At 54.2% G+C, this 5,240-nt stretch overlaps 1 long non-coding RNA gene across 2 annotated transcripts in view; it reads right to left on the bottom strand.

The window, feature by feature from the left end:
- Positions 1 to 373: 373 nt before the first annotated feature.
- Positions 374 to 5,240, bottom strand: part of LOC139242551 (uncharacterized) — a 5,832-nt gene continuing 965 nt past the window's right edge. The window contains exons 2-4 of one of the 2 annotated variants that reach the window (XR_011589253.1): positions 4,477 to 4,620; positions 2,868 to 3,005; positions 374 to 653 (exon numbers count right to left, since the gene is read on the bottom strand). This is a non-coding gene — a long non-coding RNA (uncharacterized lncRNA). The remainder of the gene's footprint in view (positions 654 to 2,867; positions 3,006 to 4,476; positions 4,621 to 5,240) is intronic. The other variant, XR_011589254.1, reaches the window with a different exon arrangement.

Here is a 5,240-nt window from a genome sequence, read left to right as displayed (position 1 = left end):
GTATTAAATGGCGGAGCAGGCTCGAGGGGCCGAATGGCCCACTCCTGCTCCTATTTCTGATGTTCTGATGTGACACGAGGAGAAACGTGTTTTTACGCAGCGAGTGTTTAGGATCGGGACTGCGCTGACTGAGAGGGTGGGGGAGGCAGACTCAATCGTGGCTTGCAGAAGGGGAGTTGGATACGTCCCTGAAGGAGGGAGATGTGCCGGGCTCCGGGGAGAGGGCGGGGGGAGTGGGGCTGGCTGAGGTGCCCTTGCAGAGAGCCGTCACGGGCTCGAGGGGCGGAATGGCGGCCTCCTGGGCTGTGCCCGTTCTGTGATTCTCCGATCAGCTGGATAATGCTGAGTAAAACAAGGACACTGACAATTTGTGTGGGTTAATGCTATTTATTAGGAACCGTTGATTGACAGGCAGACAGAATAAAATTTACACCACATTCGAAAACACAACTGATTTTTAAGGATTGCACCAATATTGAAAGAAAAAATCGTATAAATCTGATGACTACGTTGCTGTAATATTTAATTCTGATAACGTGCAGCAATTAGTCTCATTACTGAAGAAGGTTATTGCAGAAAGCAGATGATCAGGAGGGAGCAGAGGGTTGTAAGCGACGAGATGGTGATTGGCTGGCCGGCATCCGTGACCTTTGCTGTATGGGGGAGAAAGGTCAGAGGTTAGAGAATCCGTACAGACACACAAATGTAGCACGGTTAATGTCAAGACTATAAACTACAACCCAGACACGACAAGAGTCACTTTCTCAGACCTCAGAAATGTCCAACACCGCCTCCAGTGCACCAGTGCAGCCTTCGGTCACCTGAGGATAAGAGTGTTCGAAGACCAGGCCCTCAAATCCACTACCCAGCTCATGGTCTACAGGGCTGTAGTGATACCCGCCCTCCTGTATGGCTCAGAGACATGGACCATGTACAGTAGGTACCTCAAGTCACTGGAGAAATACCACCAACGATGTCTCCGCGAGATCCTGCAAATCCCCTGGGAGGACAGACGCACCAACGTTAGCGTCCTCGACCAGGCCCAACATCCCCAGCATCGAAGCACTGACCACACTCGACCAGCTCCGCTGGGCAGGGCCACATTGTCCGCATGTCCCCCAGACACGAGACTCCCCAAAGCAAGCGCTCTACTCGGAACTCCTTCACAGACAAACGGGCCAAAGGTGGGCAGAGGAAACGTTACAAGGGACCACCCTCAAAGACTCCCTGATAAAGTGCAACATCCCCACCGACACCTGGGAGTCCCTGGCCCAAAGACCAGTCCGCCCTAAGTGGAGGGAGTGCATCCGGGAGGGCGCTGAGCACCTCGAGTCTCGTCGCCGAGAGCGTGCAGAAACCAAGCGCAGGCAGCGGAAGGAGCGTGCGGCAAACCTGTCGGAGGGTCAGTACTGAGGGAGTGCCGCACAGTCGGAGGGGCAGTACTGAGGGAGGGCCGCACTGTCGGAGGGGCAGTACTGAGGGAGCGCCGCACTGTCGGAGGGGCAGTACTGAGGGAGCGCCGCACTGTCGGAGGGGCAGTACTGAGGGAGTGCCGCACTGTCGGAGGGGCAGTACTGAGGGAGTGCCGCACTGTCGGAGGGGCAGTACTGAGGGAGCGCCGCACTGTCGGAGGGGCAGTACAGAGGGAGTGCCGCACTGTCGGAGGGGCAGTACTGAGGGAGCCCCACACAGGAACAGGAGGAGGCCCATTCGGCCCCTCGAGCCTGTTACACAGGGAACAGGACGAGGCCCATTCAGCCCCTCGAGCCTGTTACACAGGAACAGGAGGAGGCCCATTCAGTCCCTCGAGCCTGTTACACAGGAACAGGAGGAGGCCCATTCAGCCCCTCGAGCCTGTTACACAGGAACAGGAGGAGGCCCATTCAGCCCCTCGAGCCTGTTACACAGGAACAGGAGGAGGCCCATTCAGCCCTTTCGAGCCTGTTACACAGGGAACAGGAGGAAGCCCATTCAGTCCCTCGAGCCTGTTATACAGGAACAGGAGGAGGCCCATTCAGCCCCTCGAGCCTGTTACACAGGAACAGGAGGAGGCCCATTCAGCCCCTCGAGCCTGCTACACAGGGAACAGGAGGAGGCCCATTCAGCCCCTCGAGCCTGTTACAAAGGAACAGGAGGAGGCCCATTCAGCCCCTCGAGCCTGTTACACAGGAACAGGAGGATGCCGATTCAGCCCCTCGAGCCTGTTACACAGGAACAGGAGGAGGCCCATTCAGCCCCTCGAGCCTGTTACACAGGAACAGGAGGAGGCCCATTCAGCCCCTCAAGCCTGTTACACAGGAACAGGAGGAGGCCCATTCAGCCCCTCGAGCCTGTTACACAGGAACAGGAGGAGGCCCATTCAGCCCCTCGAGCCTGTAACACAGGAACAGGAGGAGGCCCATTCAGCCCCTCGAGCCTGTTACACAGGAACAGGAGGAGGCACATTCAGCCCCTCGAGCCTGTTACACAGGAACAGGAGGAGGCCCATTCAGCCCCTCGAGCCTGTTACACAGGAACAGGAGGAGGCCATTCAGCCCCTTGAGCCTGTTACACAGGAACAGGAGGTGGCCCATTCAGCCCCTCGAGCTTGTTACACAGGAACAGGAGGTGGCCCATTCAGCCCCTCGAGCTTGTTACACAGGAACAGGAGGAGGCCCATTCAGCCCCTCGAGCCTGCTACACAGGAACAGGAGGAGGCCCATTTAGCCCCTCGAGCCTGTTACACAGGAACAGGAGGAGGCCCATTCAGCCCCTCGAGCCTGTTACACAGGAACAGGAGGAGGCCCACTCAGCCCCTCGAGCCTGTTACACAGGAACAGGAGTAGGCCCATTCAGCCCATGTATGTAGAGGGGGGTGAATTACTTACATTTAATTATGACATTGACAGAGGCACTGTCTTCCTCTTTCCTGTCAATGATTTTAGCATGACATGTGTACGTTCCTGTGTCCGATACCAGGATGTTCCTGATCTGAAGGGAGTTATTGGGCAGCCTGCTCCTGTGACCTGAACATGGTACAGAGAATGGACACAATGTGAAATATGTGATATTTACACACTTGGAGCACTGTGCACAGTTCTGGTCTCCACATACCTGGGTTAGACCACACTTAAGAACATCAGAACATCAGAAACAGGAGCAGGAGTTGGCCATTCGGCCCCTCGAGCCTGCTCCGCCATTTAATACCATCATGGCTGATCCGATCATGGACTCAGCTCCACTTCCCTGCCCACTCCCTTATCCCCTTATCGGTTATGAAACTGTCTATCTCTGTCTTAAATATATTCAATGTCCCGGCTTCCACAGCTCTCTGAGGCAGAGAATTCCACAGATTTACAACCCTCTGAGAGAAGAAATTCCTCCTCATCTCAGTTTTAAATGGGCGGCCCCTTATTCTAAGACCATGCCCCCTAGTTCTAGTCTCCCCCATCAGTGGAAACATCCTCTCTGCATCCACCTTGTCAAGCCCCCCCTCATAATCTGATACGTTTCGATAAGATCACCTCTCATTCTTCTGAACTCCAATGAGTAGAGGCCCAACCTCCTCAACCTTTCCTAAGTCAACCCCCTCATCCCCGGAATCAACCGAGTGAACCTTCTCTGAACTGCCTCCAAAGCAAGTATATCCTTTCGTAAATATGGAGACCAAAACTGCACGCAGTACTCCAGGTGTGGCCTCACCAATACCCTGTATAACTGGAGCAAGACTTCCCTGCTTTTATACTCCATCCCCTTTGCAATAAAGGCCAAGATACCATTGGCCTTCCTGATCACTTGCTGTACCTGCATACTAACCTTTTGTGTTTCATGCACAAGTACCCCCATGTCCCGCTGTACTGAGCACTTTGCAATCTTTCTCCATTTAAATAATAACTTCCTCTTTGATTTTTTTTCTGCCAAAGTGCATGACCTCACACTTTCCCACATTATACTCCATCTGACAAATTTTTGCCCACTCACTTAGCCTATCTATGTCCTTTTGCAGATTTTTTGTGTCCCCCTCACACATTGCTTTTCCTCCCATCTTTGTACCGTCAGCAAACTTGTCTACGTTACACTCGGTCCCTTCTTCCAAGTGGTTAATATAGATTGTAAATAGCTGGGGTCCCAGCACTGATCCCTGCGGCACCCCACTAGTTACTGGTTGCCAACCCGAGAATGAACCATTTATCCCGACTCTCTGTTCTCTGTTAGTTCGTCAATCCTCTATCCATGTTAATATATTACCCCCAACCCTGTGAACTTTTATCTTGTGCAGTAACCTTTCATGTGGCACCTTGTCAAATGCCTTCTGGAAATCCAAATACACCACATCCACTGGTTCCCCTTTATCCACCCTGTTCGTTACATCCTCAAAGAGCTCCAGCAAATTTGTCAAACATGACTTGTGAAGTGGTGCCTCCCGATCGTTAGTCCAGACCGAAAGGATTACCAGACTTCCCAGCCTGCCCCGGGAGCCCTGCAACATTCTCTCACCATCTCCGCTCAGTGGAATAACGTGACCATCTCGTGTCCAGGTGACCGTGGGCGGGGGTATTCCGGTCACATTACATCCCAGAACTGCATCCGATAGCTCGTTAAACTCCAGGTCTGAGTCCACGATCCGGACTTTGGGAGATTCTGCGGGCGAGAATAGTCATCACAAATTTACCCAGAGTGTCAAAGGATGATCATTGCTATCTCTTTGTCTTGAGGAGTGGACAACACAGCTCGACCTCAGATAGATGTCTCCGCAAGATCCTGCAAATCCCCCGGGAGGACAGACGCACCAACGTTAGCGTCCTCGACCAGGCCCAACATCCCCAGCATCGAAGCACTGACCACACTCGACCAGCTCCGCTGGGCAGGGCCACATTGTCCGCATGTCCCCCAGACACGAGACTCCCCAAAGCGAGCGCTCTACTCGGAACTCCTTCACGGGCAAACGGGCCAAAGGTGGGCAGAGGAAACGTTACAAGGGACCACCCTCAAAGCCTCCCTGATAAAGTGCAACATCCCCACCGACACCTGGGAGTCCCTGGGCCCAAAGACCAGTCCGCCCTAAGTGGAGGGAGTGCATCCGGGAGGGCGCTGAGCACCTCGAGTCTCGTCGCCGAGAGCGTGCAGAAACCAAGCGCAGGCAGCGGAAGGAGCGTGCAGCAAATCTGTCGGAGGGGCAGTACTGAGGGAGTACCGCACTGTCGGAGGGGCAGTACTGAGGGAGCACCGCACTGTCGGAGGGGCAGTACTGAGGGAGCACC

Source organism: Pristiophorus japonicus, unplaced genomic scaffold, assembly GCF_044704955.1.
Source record: "Pristiophorus japonicus isolate sPriJap1 unplaced genomic scaffold, sPriJap1.hap1 HAP1_SCAFFOLD_1367, whole genome shotgun sequence".
Taxonomy (NCBI): Eukaryota; Metazoa; Chordata; class Chondrichthyes; family Pristiophoridae; genus Pristiophorus; species Pristiophorus japonicus.
The sequence above is the reverse complement of the archived record's forward strand: the minus strand, read 5'-3'. Positions and strand labels throughout refer to the sequence as shown.